Source organism: Notolepis coatsorum, assembly GCF_963971535.1.
Source record: "Notolepis coatsorum genome assembly, chromosome: 3".
Classification (NCBI taxonomy): domain Eukaryota; kingdom Metazoa; phylum Chordata; class Actinopteri; order Aulopiformes; family Paralepididae; genus Notolepis; species Notolepis coatsorum.
Genome location: NC_140167.1, coordinates 63060301 through 63079384, shown reverse-complemented (window position 1 = coordinate 63079384; position 19084 = coordinate 63060301). Strand labels below are relative to the sequence as shown.

Genomic DNA, 19084 nt, shown 5'->3' with positions numbered 1-19084 from the left:
CCGGCCTTGCTCGATCATGATTCTCCCACACACGATGACTGTTGTTTTTCCGTTGTTCTTATCTCTTGCAAATCCGGGTCACGGCACCAACTGTTAGATCCTGATCAATCTGGCCAGTATCACGTCTTCTTGTGTTATCCTCTCTCCATCCAATTTTTCTGCGTTGTGTAATTTTAATGGTCCTGACGTCTCAGATACTGGCTGAATATAATCCTTATCTCTCCCCGTTAGTACGATCCGCAAACCATAATAATTCTCCACCTTCATAAGAATTCGACACTTTGACAACGTGAAATACCTTACAAGGAGAAGCGTGGTTTATTTGATAAACAGGAGCCTCAGCTCAGATGTTAACAGATGGTATTGTCCTTGAAAAGTCTATTCTAGGGGAGCTCCAGTAGCTCACCGCGTACCTCGGACGCTATTTCGGCGTCGGGGACAACCGTGCGCGTCACGGATCTGGGGTACACGAGTTCGACTCCCGGACTCGCCGTATTTTCTCAGAGTGTCTTTCCCCCGATCTATACCCCATTCAACCTGTTTCTGTCGGTCATGCTTGACCAGAAAAAGCGATAAACGCTAAAAGAACCAGCTGACTGGTCAAAGTTTAAAAAAGAAAAGTCTATTCTAATGATCTTTCGTGTGTTCAGTCTATTGTCCCTCTGCTATTCAGTCCAATAGTGGTCAGGCCTGGTCGTCAGCCAAGACCATCCTCGTGGTAGCCGAAGCTAATGATGATGTGGCATCCTTCCTCCCCCCCCCCCCCCCTCTGTAATAAGAGGAGAGAGTCTCTTGGTCTCTTCCTTCCTGTGGGATTTGTTTCTTTTGGTCTGCCTCACACCCGGAAACACTGTTCAACTTATAGATCTTCGTCATAGCAACGATAGCCCCCGCCCCTCTCCTGGTCGTCATGCGACGCTGTCATAACAACTGCTAATAACCTTTCACACATTTCAAAACGTTTCTCTCTGTCAAAACCTCCATCGCGCTCTGCCTCTGTGCCCTGCGCTGCTCCGTTATCTTTGTTATGTGTAACTGAGGGGTACAATTCCCTGACTGTATTGTTAGATATGATATTTAATACCACTACCTCATGTACTTTAACTTCTGGCCACCCAGTACAAGATATAAGTATGATGAACACTTTCCCACCTGATGAAACGAACCAACACAAATGTACCAAATCGAATATTTAATACAGCAAAAGGTGTATACAACATTCACTTAATTACATTTATGATTTGAAATATTGAATATGCACTTTTATGGCAAATGAGTATTCGTAGGTAAATCAACATTGAATGTCCAATCTCTGGTTGCGCAGGGAGTAAGTATACAACCTGGAATATTTAGGAAACGATAGCGATGGTACTTAAATGATTATAGCTGGATACACTAAGGGGGGGGGGGGGGTCCCGCTGGTTGTAAGACAGTAGGAGGGGGGGGTTAGAGAAGCCGCTGGCGGTATCCCATCTGGCCGACGGTGTCTTGGGAGAATCCAAAGTCTTGGACACGGTGCCCACAGAACCTCGGGCCGCAGACGAATACAGCTGGACCCTCTGTGGAACGGTATCTGCCGGTCCACAACGGAGAGACGTGGTGCGACCTCACGTGTAGAGAGCCGCCTCACCTGGAGTCCTCTCCGGGGGGTAATTCCAACACTCAGCAGTGTTGGCCTTTATCCATGGAATAATCAAAGCACACAAAGCATAATCCAAGAGCCGTGGAAGGCTCGCCGTCGTCTGGGTAGAGTAATCCAATATACAGGTCCAGTCGCTCTTGACCCGGAGCTCCTCGGATGCAATCACCACTAGGGGTCTGACCAGCCTGGTTAAGCGTCCAGATAACGTCAGGAACGATGGGGGTGCTGATAACTGTAGAACTCTAACCGAACGATGCACCATACATAAATAGACTATTATTAGCTTAATAGAATACGTCCAACTCGACGGTATGGTGCCAAACTATGACCATTCAACTATTAATCTACACGATATCTCAATGCCTATTCTGGGCCAAGTAGGCCTTACTACACCGCACGTGCGTCGTGGGGAGGCTTTTGCGTCTGTCACTCTGTTGGAGGGTAAAGAACTGGACTAAAAGAAAGTTCTACTTTACGAGCGCCATATATATATGCGCTATGAACAAATAGTACCATTCGTATTTCGCCCGGCATATTACTGCGCGGAACCGGGGGTTGCCTCGACATGTTAGGCGGCACGATTGAACTTGGACCTAGGGGTATGGCAACCTGGCGCCAGGTTCTCGTCCAATGGTAGAATGAAACTATTATGGGCTGTTTAGTAGAAACGGGGATATTCAATGCATATTGTACAAGGAATATACAGGGGATATCAAACGATATACAAATACAATTAAATATATATATATAAATAAATATACATATTCGGTTTAATCTGATCCTTCACAACATTATGTTTTAGATCGGAATTCAAAACAAACACCCTCCTAACGCGGCCTGTGCCTGTGAAACCACTGGTTCACCACCGTCAATATCATCCCGTGATGATAATGATATTACCCTCTTAAAGCGTCTCTTTATATCAGTCTATAAACCAAATATACATAGAAAAAACACCGTTTTCTCTCAACCTCTTTGTAAGGGACACGTAGGGAAATGGCCTCCCTGCATAAATCCTCGTAGAAAGACACTGGTTTGTCATTATATTTCAGTCTCACCCATTGATTGCGTGCCTCTCTGATGATCGCGTCTCTTATTTCTGTTTTGCCCAGAGTAGCAATGATAACCCTCGTCTTGTTGCCTTTGGGGTCCCGTGTACCGATTCTATAACAATGGTCCACTAACGGCACTGTGGAGAGGATCTGATTACCTAGAATTCCAGCTAACACTGTTGGAAATGTGTCGTCTGTGCAATTGACTGATTCATCCAATCCCACAATACGGACGTTATATCTACGGTAGTGACGTTCGGTCTCGAGCCGCCTCTCCATTGCTTCCTCTTCGATGTCTTGTATTTTCTTCCGAAGCGCTTTGTCCACCTGTTGTATCTCCGCCGCTATCTCCGTGAATCCATCGTGAACAGTCTTCTTGTTCTCCTCGACTTTCAATGTGATTCAAGCACAGTGTTCTCCACTGCAGTAATACGCCCGGCCTGATCTGCGGCCGCTATTTTAACCTCTTCGAATTTAGCATCGATGTGTAATTTGAAGTCGTCCATCCGCTCCTTTATCAGGATAGTCAGAGACCTGAAATTGGGTGGTGTATCCTCCCTGCCTGTATCAGTTGAGGTTGTAGGAGCGTTGGGATTCACTGCAGAGTTGTCGGATATTTTCTTCTCAAATTCCACTGCTTTCTCTCTCACGGAGTTCGTCCCCGCCGGTACCGTTATATTGTCGTCTGCTGTCACCCTCTCGGGGCAAGTCGTCATCGGGACCGTTATATTATCAGCTACTGTCTCCCCAACGGGGCAAGTCAACATCGGTGTTCTTGTATTGGAGGCTGCTGTATCCCTCGATGAGCGTGTCACAGCTTGCTCCGTTGTACTGTCTCCTCTGTGTTTCTTTCCAGTCTCTTTCTTTTCCTTAGGTCCCATGTTGAATCTTTATTTCTTTTGATATAGTTAGTAGAAGGTCTTATTTAATATATACGATGAGGTTTAAACTCATTAGTGTTGTGCAAATAAGGTTTTTAAGCCAAATTAACGTTGACGGGAGCAGAGCTTTGACCAAACGTGTCTGCTACATGTTGTTCTCAAACCGGAAGTCGAATTCGTGCCTTCTTACATTTACATTTAGTCATTTAGCTGACACTTTTATCTAAAGCGACTTACAAGTTTTGTACAACAAGACAGCAGGAAGGGTACAACTCTATCAGCTGAGTAACAATGTTCATCAAAGTGTTGAGTGATAATAGTGTGGGTTACTATATTAGGACAAGTAAGGTTAGTTAGGGTTAGAGTTTTTATTATATATATTTTTTCATTTAATTTCAGATAATGATTGAAGAAGGGGTCCTACTAATCACCCCAAAGTACCAGAAAATACCAGAAAATACCCCAAAATACCCCAAAGTATACCCCAAAATACCAGAAACTACCCCAAAATACCCCAAAGTATACCCCATAATACCAGAAACTACCCCAAAATACCAGAAAATACCAGAAAATACCAGAAACTACCCCAAAATACCCCAAAGTATACCCCAAAATACCAGAAACTACCCCAAAATACCCCAAAATACCAGAAAATACCAGAAAATACCAGAAACTACCCCAAAATACCCCAAAGTATACCCCAAAATACCAGAAACTACCCCAAAATACCCCAAAGTATACCCCAAAATACCAGAAACTACCCCAAAATACCCCAAAGTATACCCCAAAATACCAGAAACTACCCCAAAATACCCCAAAGTATACCCCAAAATACCAGAAACTACCCCAAAATACCAGAAAATACCAGACACTACCCCAAAATACCCCAAAGTATACCCCAAAATACCAGAAACTACCCTAAAATACCCCAAAGTATACCCCAAAGTACCAGAAAATACCAGAAAATACCCCAAAATACCCCAAAGTACCCCAAATAGTGTGTAATAGTGTAATAGTGTAATAGTAGTAATAGTGTGTAATAGTGTAATAGTGTGTAATAGTGTAATAGTGTAATAGTGTGATAGTGTGTAATAGTGTAATAGTGTGTAATAGTGTGTAATAGTGTAATAGTGTGTAATAGTGTAATAGTGTGTAATAGTGTAATAGTGTAATAGTGTGTAATAGTGTGTAAAAGTGTAATAGTGTGCTAGTGTAATAGTGTGTAATAGTGTAATAGTGTGTAATAGTGTGTAAAAGTGTAATAGTGTGCTAGTGTAATAGTGTAATAGTGTGTAATAGTGTGTAATAGTGTAATAGTGTAATAGTGTGTAATAGTGTAATAGTGTAATAGTGTGTAATAGTGTGTAATAGTGTAATAGTGTGTAATAGTGTAATAGTGTAATAGTGTGTAATATTGTAATAGTGTGTAATAGTGTAATAGTGTGTAATAGTGTAATAGTGTAATAGTGTGTAATAGTGTAATAGTGTGTAATAGTGTAATAGTGTAATAGTGTGTAATAGTGTAATAGTGTAATAGTGTGTAATAGTGTAATAGTGTGTAATAGTGTAATAGTGTGTAATAGTGTAATAGTGTAATAGTGTGTAATAGTGTAATAGTGTGAAATAGTGTAATAGTGTGTAATAGTGTGTAATAGTGTGTAATAGTGTGTAATAGTGTAATAGTGTGTAATAGTGTGTAATAGTGTGCTAGTGTAATAGTGTAATAGTGAGTAATAGTGTGTAATAGTGTGTAATAGTGTAATAGTGTGTAATAGTGTAATAGTGTAATAGTGTGTAATAGTGTAATAGTGTGTAATAGTGTAATAGTGTGTAATAGTGTAATAGTGTAATAGTGTGTAATAGTGTAATAGTGTGTAATAGTGTAATAGTGTGTAATAGTGTAATAGTGTGTAATAGTGTAATAGTGTAATTTTGTGTAATAGTGTGTAATAGTGTAATAGTGTAATAGTGTGTAATAGTGTAATAGTGTAATAGTGTGTAATAGTGTAATAGTGTAATAGTGTGTAATAGTGTAATAGTGTGTAATATTGTGTAATAGTGTAATAGTGTGCTAGTGTAATAGTGTGTAATAGTGTAATAGTGTGATAGTGTAATAGTGTGTAATAGTGTAATAGTGTAATAGTGTGTAATAGTGTAATAGTGTGTAATAGTGTAATAGTGTAATAGTGTGTAATAGTGTAATAGTGTAATAGTGTGTAATAGTGTGCATGTGTGTGTGTGTGCGTGTGTGTGTGTGTGTGTGTGTGTGTGGGTGTGCGCGCATGTGCGTGTGTGTGTGTGTCTCCACATTATGGCTGTAGTTACTGAGGCACTCTGTACTCTGGCTGCATCCAGGAAGGGATTAACGCAGTAAAGGTTTAGTGAGACAAAGAGTGAGACATAAAAAACGTAGAGGGCTCAGGAGGTAGAGCCGAGCGCTCATCTGGTTAATCAGAAGATTCCCGGTTCGATTCCGGCTCCTCCCGGCGGCTTGTCCGAGTGTCCTTGAGCAAGACACTTAAGCCCTGCTCCTCCCGGTGAGCAGATTGGCACTTGGCATGGTCGCCTCCGCCGTCGGTGTGTGAGTGAATGAATGTGAGGCATAAATTGTAAAGCGCTTTGGATAAAAGAGCTATATAAATAGCTCCTTCTCCCCCTCTTCTCCCTCTCTCTCTCTCTCTATCCATCTTTCTCTCTGCCTCCCTCCCTCTCTCTCCCTTCTTCTCTCTCTTCCTCTCTCTCCCCCTTCTCTCTCTCCATCTCCCTCTATCCCCTTCTCTCTCTCCATCTCCCTCTCTCCCCCTTCTCTCTCTCTCCATCTCCCCCCTCTCTCTCTCTCTCTATCCATCTTTCTCTCTCCCTCCCTCCCTCTCTCTCCCTTCTTCTCTCTCTCTCTCCCCGTTCTCTCTCTCCCCCTTCTCTCTCTCCATCTCCCTCTATCCCCCTTCTCTCTTTCCATCTCCCTCTATCCCCCTTCTCTCTCTCTCCATCTCCCCCCTCTCTCTCTCTCTCTCTCCATCTCCCTCTATCCCCCTTCTCTCTCTCCATCTCCCCTCTCTCTCTCTCTCTCTCTCTCTCTCTCTCTCTCTCTCTCTCTCTCTCTCTCTCTCTCTCTCTCTCTCTCTCTCTCTCTCTCTCCTCCCCCCTCTCTCTCACCCCCTGGTTGGTTTCCCTTGTTCCACAGCTCCTCCATCAAGATGCCATACAAGTTGGAATCCATCTTGAGTGCTAGAGACCCAGACACACACACACACGTACACACACACACACACACACACACACACACATGCACACGCACACGCGCACACACACACACACACGCACACACACACATGCACACTATTACACACTATTACACTATTACACACTATTACACTATTACACTATTACACACTATTACACTATCACACTATTACACTATTACACACTATTACACTATTACACTAGCACACTATTACACTATTACACACTATTACACACTATTACACTATTACACACCATTACACTATTACACTATTACACACTATTACACTATTACACACTATTACACTATTACACACTATTACACTATTACACTATTACACACTATTACACTATTACACTATTACACACTATTACACATTATTACACTATTACACTAGCACACTATTACACTTTTACACACTATTACACTATTACACACTATTACACTATTACACTATCACACTATTACACTTTTACACACTATTACACACTATTACACTATTACACACTATTACACACTATTACACTATTACACACTATTACACTATTACACTATTACACACTATTACACTATTACACACTATTACACTATTACACACTATTACACTATTACACACTATCACACTATTACACTATTACACACTATTACACTATTACACACTATTACTACTATTACCTATTACACTATTACACACTATTACTACTATCACACTATTACACTATTACACACTATTACACTATTACACACTATTACACACTATTACACTATTACACTAGCACACTATTACACTTTTACACACTATTACACACTATTACACTATTACACTATTACACACTATTACACTATTACACTATTACACACTATTACACTATTACACACTATTACACTATTACACACTATCACACTATTACACTATTACACTATTACACACTATTACACTATTACACACTATTACTACTATTACACTATTACACTATTACACACTATTACTACTATCACACTATTACACTATTACACACTATTACACTATTACACTAGCACACTATTACACACTATTACACACTATTACACTATTACACACTATTACTCTATTACACTATTACACACTATTACTACTATTACACTATTACACACTATTACACTATTACACTATTACACACTATTACTACTATTACTCTATTACACTATTACACACTATTACACTATTACACACTATTACTACTATTACACTATTACACTATTACACACTATTACTACTATCACACTATTACACTATTACACACTATTACACTATTACACTAGCACACTATTACACACTATTACACACTATTACACTATTACACTATTACACTATTACACACTATTACACTATTACACTATTACACACTATTACACTATTACACTATTACACACTATTACACTATTACACACTATTACACAAAATTACACACTATTACACTATTACACTATTACACACTATTACACTATTACACACTATTACACTATTACACACTATTACACTATTACACTATTACACACTATTACACACTATTACACTAGCACACTATTACACTTTTACACACTATTACACACTATTACACTATTACACAATATTACACTATTACACTAGCACACTATTACACGTTTACACACTATTACACACTATTACACTATTACACACTATTACACTATTACACTATTACACACTATTACACTATTACACACTATTACACTATTACACTATTACACACTATTACACTATTACACACTATTACACTATTACACACTATTACAATATTACACACTTTCACACTATTACACTATTACACACTATTACACTATTACACACTATTACTACTATTACACTATTACACTATTACACACTATTTGGGGTACTTTGGGGTATTTTGGGGTATTTTCTGGTATTTTCTGGTACTTTGGGGTATACTTTGGGGTATTTTGGGGTATTTTCTGGTACTTTGGGGTATACTTTGGGGTATTTTGGGGTACTTCGGGGTATTTTGGGGTATTTTCTGGTATTTTCTGGTACTTTGGGGTATACTTTGGGGTATTTTAGGGTATTTTGGGGTAGTTTCTGGTATTTTGGGGTATACTTTGGGGTATTTTGGGGTAGTTTCTGGTATTTTCTGGTATTTTGTGGTATTTTGGGGTAGTTTCTGGTATTTTGGGGTATACTTTGGGGTAGTTTCTGGTATTTTCTGGTATTTTCTGGTATTTTGGGGTATTTTGGGGTAGTTTCTGGTATTTTGGGGTATACTTTGGGGTATTTTGGGGTAGTTTCTGGTATTTTCTGGTATTTTCTGGTATTTTGGCGTATTTTGGGGTAGTTTCTGGTATTTTTGGGTATACTTTGGGGTATTTTGGGGTAGTTTCTGGTATTTTCTGGTATTTTCTGGTACTTTGGGGTGATTAGTAGGACCCTGAAGAAGTGCCTCTTTAGTCGACGGCGAAAGGTTGGACGGGTTTCGGCTGTCCTAACTGTGGTGGGAAGTTCGTTCCACCATTGTGGGGCAAGGACTGAGAATAGGCGACTTCTCTTTGATGACCCTCCCGGAGCTCGGATAGGAGTAGGTCTGAGGCGGCCAGAAGATGCAGAGCGGAGGGGTCTTGAGGGTGTGTAGTTAGAGACCATTGACCGGAGGTAGGCGGGAGCCGTTCCCTTCGCCGCACGATATACCAGGTCGAGGGCCTTGAAGCGGATTCGTGCGGCCATGGGGAGCCAGTGCAGGTCCCTGAGAAGTGGGGTGACATGGGCTGACTTTGGTAGGTTTGAGATCAGGCGGGCCGCTGCGTTCTGAATGAGTTGAAGAGGCTTGGTGGCAGTGGTCGGAAGGCCAGCAAGCAGTGCGTTGCAGTAGTCGAGGCGGGAGATGACTGTTGATTGGACAAGGAGTTGGGTGGCTTTTTGTGTCAGGAAGGGGCGGATCCTTCTGACGTTGCTCAGGAGGAATCTGCAGGTTCTGGTTGTCACTGCGATGTGAACGGAGAAGTTCAACTGGTAGTCAAGGACAACACCAAGGTTGTTGGCGGTCGGGCACGTGGTCACAGTTGAATTCTCGACTGTGATGGAAAGGTCGGTCAGGGGGGAGGATTTGGCCGGCAGGTGAAGCAATTCTGTTTTGCTTAGGTTCAGTTACCCAGAGATTTAGTGTAGAGGGAGAAGAGAAGGGGTCGGGTGGCCGACAGGGTCCCTCTCCATGACACTTGGTAGGAGCGGTCATTGAGGTATGATGTTAGCCATGTCAGCGCAGAGCCAGCCACTCCCATTCCTTGCTAGGGACACGAGGAGGATCTGATGGTTGACTGTGTCGAAGGCTGCAGATTCCAGGAGAATCAGGACAGAGGAGAGGCCTTTCGCTTTTGCCAAGTGACGTGCCTCTGTGACCGCAATGAGGGCCATTTCTGTGGAGTGACCAATCCTGAATCCTGACTGGTTAGGGTCTAGGAGGTTCTTCTGTCTGAGGAGGAGACTGATCATCGCCATTTTGGTCTTGGTCAACGTTAGCATCCGCCGAACGTATTCGTAGACCTCCCTTTTTAGTGGTATTCTGAGGCGGAATTTTCTGTTTGCCTGACATTTTAAATTCCCCAAATGATCGCCACTCTATGACGAATGTATTATGTCTACTTGCCGACTCCGGATACGACTTTCTGATAAAAATATAGAGGCCACTGCGAGCAGCTCTCGCTCAGGCAGCCATTCTCTTCACCGCATCACGTGACTCGATTTTACGTCAGAATTGAAGGGGAAGAAGGCTGGGCTATCTGAGCAGCAAAACACTGACCTAGAAAGGACTGCAAATGAATGTGAGTCAAAACTGAAGGTCAAAAGTCTGATTTACTCATTGAGCGCCAAAATAGTTTTTCAAAGCCAGCGTTTGAGTGCCAAAAACGAGATTCATTTTTATTTTTTTTGCACGGACCTTGGTGTGTTTTCCTGGGACCTCTGAGTAAGTTAGAATTGAAATGACGATTGAATCCCGATAGGTGGCAGCTAAGCTGTCCCCGAAGCCTGTTTTTGGGATTCGAACTTCGTCAGGGTTTTTCGTAGAGATGTTCCGATACCATTTTTCCCTTTCCGATCCGATTCCGATACCTAAGCTTTGGGTATCGGCCGATACCGATATTTATCCGATACCAGTGCATACAACAAAAAATAAAAAATTATATATAAAAAATTATATATAAATTTTTTTTCAGATACTGTTATACTGTTTTTAGTAATAACTGGAAAGTAATGGTATTTATTCAACAACAGGTGATTGTATAGATTTGTATTAGTATCATTAATCAATGAGTATGGGCTGCAGCACTGCAGATATACCCTACTCCAATGATCCACACGGACATTAAACGGTGTTGCACTCGCTACTCCGTGGCTCTGCAGATATACCCTATTCAGTCTGTAAGCTAGTGGCAGATAGAACGTTCATGTTGTGATTTTTGATGCAAAATAAATATTCAACATTCTCTTTTGAAACTCCGCCTCAGACTCTTATCCTTTGGCACTTGCTGTACTTTGCTTGCAGGTCTGCAGCCATTATTGCTGGATTATAAATAGCACCAACTTTAGACACGGTAACGTTATCAAGCTAAGCTAACTGACCTAGCTCGTCTTCCCGCATTGACATTTGATAACGTTAGTAATAGTCAGCTAACGCTAGTCAGTAGCTACTTAACTTAAATACAATTCACCGTGGGTGCATTATTGTTGATAGACGGTCACGGACAGTGTTAGGTCCTGGAGAAAGGACAGGCGATCATCTGATTTGATGTAACGTTAAAGCGGATGTTGTTCCAACTAGCTATCTTTCCAGCTAATGCTATCATAACACCAGCAAAACACATCCCGTCCGAGCTCCCCGTCACACCGCACTGTCGGGGACAATGGAATTTAAGAAAGTGTATCTGCTGTTAAAATGACACAGCATCACACTTTAAAACATGTTCATTTTATAATCCTCACTCTCCGCAGGACTCGGCAGGAGATAAATTACATCATGGGATCGGAGGCTAGAATTTACGTGTACTCGCCGATACCGATACCAGCATTTTAGGCAGTATCGGCGGCATTTCCGATACTGGTATCGGTATCGGAACAACTCTAGTTTTTCGAACGAATGTTCGAACCTTCGTTTTTAATTAAAAAAAAGATATAATTTATAAAAAAAATATATATTTTTAATATCCGCAAACTACATCCTCAATTTGAATAAAGTGATTAATCTGATTAAATGAGTCTTTTATTTTTTTATTAAATCAACTTTCCAGACCCAGCCCAGGGAGAAGCCCCACCCCAACTAAATCAATTAAATCAACTTTCTAATGAATATAACTCATCAGTTTTAATACTATAATATTAGTGTAGCCTAATCTTTATCTGCAACTGTGAAGAAAAAACAGAAATTAAATTAAACAGAATAAAAAAAATAAAAAAAAAACTTCTTTATAAAAATTTATAAATTCGAATGTTGATTTAGAATTCAAATGCCAACGTAACGAACGAACGTTCGAACGTTTGGGCTCAGCCTTAACACATTGTCCGCCATGCATTGTACCCATCCTTGGGCCCAGTCTGCCAGTGTTGTAACCCTATGGAGATGTTTACCTTCTTTGCAGGGCTATAACTTTTTAAATATTATAGCTATATCGACATTACTATGGCCCATTCAACATCGGGTATCTATTGTTCCGGATGTGGGAACGTTATATTTTTCCATTCATACATTGTCGTGTTAATACCGTCGTGAATCTACGTATGTTTTTAAGGTTTTCTGCAGTAACTGCTAAAACGCAAGTTATAGGCCCCAACGCATATGATAGATTATCGATTGGCGTTTCTTTCCTATACACGCTATATAAAAAATTCAAATGTATATGATCGGTATACATTATGCTTCATCATGCGTGAAGGAAAGGGGGAGGGGTCGTTTATAATTCCTTGATCGTCAGTAGCGTCTTTTTTTTACTATGGGTTGATCAGTTGATCAGATGGATTGCAGCTAAATAAATAAACAATCGGGCTGAAAATAACGTTAGATTCCTCTTACCGTTCACCGATGAGACTGGAGGAAAAATATTCTCCTTTTGTGTTGACTTTTGTCCAGATTCCAGTTTTTGGGTTCCAGCATAGAGGTAGTAGCTGGAAAACACTGCGGTTCCATAGCCTGAAGTATTATGTAGTACAGTCCAAATTTTATAAAAATCCATTAAAAAATTTGCTTGAGCGAATCAGATTCTCCCTAAAGGGCTCCCTTGAAACATTCCAAGTGACCTGGCAACCATTTCTGCAACACATCCATACCCTGACTATCAATGAAGAGACTTAGAAAGGATAGAGCTTTACACCTCTAACTGCACTTCCTTATTTTTTATTGTTATTTTATTCCTATTTTCTTTTTCTTTCCCAGTAGCATCTATGCTGTATATTTGGATGATTTGCAGATGTGTCTTCAAAAACCTCGGTGTGGGGGGGATGGGGTGGGTATGAGGGAGGGGAAGGGGAAATGAAAGGGGAAGAAAAGAAGAAAAGATGGAAAATGTATAATATTGACGATTGTAAATGTATGTACTACTTTTCCTGCAATAAAGAAATTAATAAAAAAAAGAAAAAACGTATACAATGTGTATTTTATTGCTTATATTATCTGTTTCTATGCTAAGGTTTTTTACCTAAAATTAACTCATTGACCGCCACACTGTTTTCCCATCTCTACTCAATGGCGCCAGCGTTATTGACCATTTTAGCGATGTTTGCGGACCCATCGTGTGTTCTGCATTATAGCTATGGAGACAATAGTATGGCTCATTAGACAGGCATTGTTCATAGTGCAACACTGACTAACCAGTTCATTTCTACATACTGTAGTTTGTACGCTATTCCATGCTAAACATCGCCCCTTTCCAAAATAATCCAGTATTTTTTCATAAATCGCGAGATATGAAGCGTTATATGCATTATGCCCAAATCGTTCGGGTTGCTCGCCTGAAACTCCAAATACTTCCAAATCAAAGGTATATACCAGGGGTCGGCAATTAGGTCCGGCCATGGGCCAAATTTTCCCCAAGCCATTGAATGGCGGGCCAGGACGAAAAACAATGGCTAATTTAATATAATGATAGTGAAAAATGCAGCACCGCGGCGGGTGCATACACATATTATTATTATTATTAATAATAATAATAACTTTATTTGTATAGCACTTTTCATACAGAGGTTGCAGTTCAAAGTGCTTCACAACAGTAAAAAATACAGGCATAAGCGAGCATGAATCACTCGCAAATGGGGGACCCTGATGTAAACAAGACAAACGTTTTTCTCTGGTCTGCATCCTCCATTTGCATATTCAATTGTGTGTATTGAGCCGTACTGTATTGTACCCATTCTGCAATCTGTTAAATAAAGTTTTCATTCATTCATTCATTCATTCATTCATTCATTCATTCATGAACAGCAGATCTGCTGTTGCAGATCACCGCGGCGGGTGCATAAGTAACACATGAACAGCAGGTCAGAATGCATGAAAACACGACTCACCATAACTGGGCTTGTTCAGTCCTCCAAAATCCCTGCTAATGTTTGAAACATGTCAAATATCCACTTGCCGCCCTCCAATTCCAGATTGGCGTTGAATGCAGCTACTTTATCTGCCAACTTGAACACAGTTGTCATCATTGCCTCGTTTGCTATCTTGTCGCCACATATTATGCAGAGAGTACTCGTCAAACTGCTTGATAATAGTTGTCACTGTTGTCTTCGCCGACGGACTCTGCAGAGTTGTCCATAGTTCTCAGCCCTTTTCTCCAACGAGATATTTAAACAGCTTGACTTTTGTTGTCTCTTCGGCGTCGGCACGCAAGAATCACCGACCTGTTGCGATAAACCCATATTTTAAGCTATCCAAAGACGTTTTTTTTTTTTTTTTTAACACATTTTGTTAATGGCTCGCATCTCGAACGTGGAAGTGAAAGTGCGTTAGGGAAATATACACGCGGCCCGGTGGGACTATTCCATTGGTTCTCCCAGTCCACGTGACAATTTCTAGCATTTCAATTGGCTATAGTGACAGGCATAGATATGATGAATACCGGTAGATTGATACAGCTTCACAAAGACACTCGTGAGTGAATATTTCCCGCGCGTAAAATAAATATCATATTCTCTAAATAAACTGACGGGCCAGAAACTATTGCTGGCGGGCCAATGTCGGCCCGCGGGCCGCCTATTGCCGACCCCTGGTATATACCATGTACATATGTGTCTTCACATATGGGGGGGGGGGGGGGGGGGGGGTCGTTTTAACTCGAAACTGCGATCGTTACCAAGGTCCGGTAAAATACGACACTGATCGGTACAAAAACATGTTTTAAGTTCGGTAAAATAGACATAGAATAGACCTTACCTTAGCCAGAAGGTACTCCAAAAAGAATAATCCTTGTGTATATGATACTCGTATATACTCGAAACAATAGGTTTGAGGCGATAAAATCTCAGAGCGATTGCTCCGTCCTGATTCCCTCTGAGGGGGAGGAGTTCTTGCAGAGACTCCCCACACTAAAGTGGCCCCACACTAAACTATCCCAGTTCAAAAGGTAGGCGATACTGCCACCTGGCGGGATTCGATCGTCATTGCAATTCCAACGTAGGCAGCTGTGCCAGGGAGACTCAGGGAGCTCCGGCCGAGTGTTTAGAACGGGGATCAAAGGAAAAATATCAAAGGATCAAAACCCGATCAGCGGTTGGCGACGAAACCCGACTTTTCTCGGGTTTGGCGGGCAAAGAGTTAAGGCCAAAACCATCTACTGGCTAAAACATGGCTGAAATAAAAATGGATGAATGAATGGAAAAAACCTTTGAATATCAATAAAAGAAGGTAATTCGGTCTGGTAATTTGAGTGAAACCTAGTTAACCCTTCGGGTGAACATACAACATCCTTCTCAAGTTGGGGACAGTGCACAAGTTCAAAACATACAACTTGACAGAGAGAGAGATGGAGAAAAGGAGAAAATGTGATTGTATGTGGTGATAGCCAAAGAGATACAAATGGAGAAGGCGATGGGGGGGGGGTGGGGGGGGGGGGGGCGCACAGTATGGAATTCACGCACGCACGCACTCACACACACACACACACACACACACACACACACACACACACACACACACACACACACACACACACGGCTTACTCAGACAGAGACAGACATGCTGTTAGTCAAGGAAGCACCCATGTTATCTTCTCCTTTGCAATTCCCCAGGGAGACTGCTCATTTGGGGGGCATTTCAACACACCAGTGACTACACCTTCTGAACCGCCTCAGGCAGAGAGGGAGAGACGGAGCAGAGAGAGAGAGAGAGAGCAGAGAGACGGAGCAGAGAGAGACGGAGCAGAGAGAGACAGAGCAGAGAGAGAAAGACGGCAGAGAGAGAGAGACAACAGAGAGAGAGACAGAGCAGAGAGAGAAAGACAGAGCAGAGAGAGAGAGACAGAGCAGAGAGAGAGACGGAGCAGAGAGAGACAGAGCAGAGAGAGAGAAAGACAGCAGAGAGAGAAAGACAGCAGAGAGAGAGACAACAGAGAGAGAGACAGAGCAGAGAGAGAAAGACAGAGCAGAGAGAGAGAGACGGAGCAGAGAGAGAGACGGAGCAGAGAGAGAGACGGAGCAGAGAGAGACAGAGCAGAGAGAGAGAAAGACAGCAGAGAGAGAAAGACAGCAGAGAGAGAGACAACAGAGAGAGAGACAGAGCAGAGAGAGAGAGACGGAGCAGAGAGAGACAGAGCAGAGAGAGACGGAGCAGAGAGAGACAGAGCAGAGAGAGAGAAAGACAGCAGAGAGAGAGAGACAACAGAGAGAGAGACAGAGCAGAGAGAGAAAGACAGAGCAGAGAGAGAGAGACAGAGCAGAGAGAGACGGAGCAGAGAGAGAGACGGAGCAGAGAGAGACAGAGCAGAGAGAGACAGAGCAGAGAGAGAGAAATACAGCAGAGAGAGACGGAGCAGAGAGAGAGACGGAGCAGAGAGAGACAGAGCAGAGAGAGAGAAATACAGCAGAGAGAGACAGAGCAGAGAGAGAGACGGAGCAGAGAGAGAGACAGAGCAGAGATAGAGAAAGACAGTGACAGAGCAGAGAGAGAGAGACAGAGCAGAGAGAGAAAGACAGCAGAGAGAGAGACAGAGCAGAGAGAGACAGAGCAGAGAGAGAAAGACAGAGAGGGGGTAGAGCCAGTCACAGAGAGAGGAAGAAAGAGGGATGCAGAGAGAGGGAGATGGGGAGATGTGAAAAAAGAAGAGAAATAGTTGGGCTCCTAGGTCATGGATGCTTGGAGACCACAGCTTCTGGTGCTAATTAGTCCCCCACAATGCACTGGGGCGGTGCAGGGCCTTGGTTGGCTGAAAGCAGTAGGCTCTGAGGGTCAGAAAGCTACCAATGTGACCGTTTTGTTTCTGCATTGTGTGTGTGTGTGTGTGTGTGTGTGTGTGTGTGTGTGTGTGTGTGTGTGTGTGTGTGTGTGTGTGTGTGTGTGTGTGTGTGTGTGTGTGTGTGGAACACAGCACAGCGGAACACACCACAGCAGAACACATCACAGCACAACGCAGAATACAGCACAGAACAGCAGAACACAGAATAGCACAGCAGAACACAGTTCTGTTCAGCTAGATTTGGTTAGATTTGGTTTAGTTCAGTCTGATTGGGTATAGTTTGCTTTTATCCTGCAGTGTGACAATGCCCAGCGTTGGGACAGTTCAGTCACATACACATTATACATGTTGGGACAGTTCAATCACACATTATACTACATGTACAATGGTAGTGAAATACTTCCTCTCCCACCCAACCACTCCCCCCATACTGTGTGCAACAACAAAACATGTACTCGATAAACAAATTAGCAAATTAGATGTCCCTAGAATAAACAGTGTAAATGTGCTATAGATAACATTTTATGTAGATAATAATCCAGAGCTTTTAGAAAGGTGCAGAATAAAAGTATTTCTCCCCACTCCCCCCCCCCCCCCCCCCCCCAACCTTTAATTCTTTTTTGTTTTAATTCTTTTTTTTATTATTGAATTTATGTTGTGGGGGAGAATGAATGTGGAGGAACAGGGTGATTGAAGAGGAAGATGGTAAATTGATGAGCAGAGGGAGAGAGAGCAAATGCGAAAGAGAAAGAGAGGGAATGAATGCAACCGCCTAAGTACGATTGATTGTGAACTGCAGCTCTGCTCGGCTCACTGGGTAACCACACTAACTAATATGGACTGTGGAAAAACAGACTAGTAGATGACGCAGATAAAACAACAGGTGTAACATCTGTCTGATAAACGAGACCTTGCATTTCATCTGCATCATCAAAAGTAGTGCAGACCTTGATTTGGAGAGTGATTCGTCCCTCCGGCCACTGTGCAGGTCAAGGTGAGCCAGTAGAGATAAAGGTTGTAGAAGCATATTGTCCGTTACCAGAGTACCTCTCACCAAGCCATGCATATTCTGTTTGAAGAACAAGCCTGTGTTTTCTTCTACCACTGCTGCTGCTAGGCCTGCTCTGTGGCTTCAGAGTCAGAACTACATATCTACTCTGTTTCTCCTCTCCTCTTCTCCTCCCCCTTTTCTCACTTCTCCTCTCCTTTCCTGCTCTGTTTGGCTCCTCTCCTCTCCTCTTCTCCCCTGTCCTCCTCTCCTCATCTACTCTCATTTGCTGCTCTATCTCCTCCTCCACTCTCCTCTGCTGCTCTGTTTGGCTCCTTTTCTCTCTGTGTTTCCTCCCCTCCCCTCTCCTCTCCTCCTCTCCTCTCCCCTCCCCTCCCATCCTCTCCTCTCCTCCCATCCCGTCCTCCCCTCCTCTCCTCTCCCTTCCCCTCCTCTTCTCGCCTCTTCTCTCCACCCCCCTCCCATCCCTTCTTCTTCTCTTCTCTCCTCTCCTCATTTTTCATCTTCCCTCCTCTCCTCTTCTCTTCTCTCCTCTTCTCTCCCTTCCTCCCCTCCTCTTCTCTCCTCCCCTCCTCATCTCTCCTCTCCTCTCCTTGTCTCTCCTCTTCTCTTCTTTCCTCCCCTCCTATCCTCTCCTTGTATCTCTCCCTTCCTCCCCTCCTCTCCTCTCCTCCTCTCTCCTCTTCTCTCCCTTCATCCCCTCCTCTCATCTCCTCTCCTCGTCTCCCTTCTTCTTCTCCTCTCCTCTTCTCTCCCTTCCTCCCCTTCTCTTCTCTCACTTCTTCCCCTCCTCTCCTTGTCTCTCCTCTTCTCTCC

The 19084-nt window shown here is 42.5% G+C and overlaps 1 protein-coding gene across 1 annotated transcript in view; it reads left to right on the top strand.

Moving 5' to 3' along the window:
• Nucleotides 1–19084, top strand: part of nek7 (NIMA-related kinase 7) — a gene marked incomplete at its 3' end in the record, with an annotated part of 220900 nt that overhangs the window by 160518 nt on the left and 41298 nt on the right. The window lies entirely within an intron of this gene.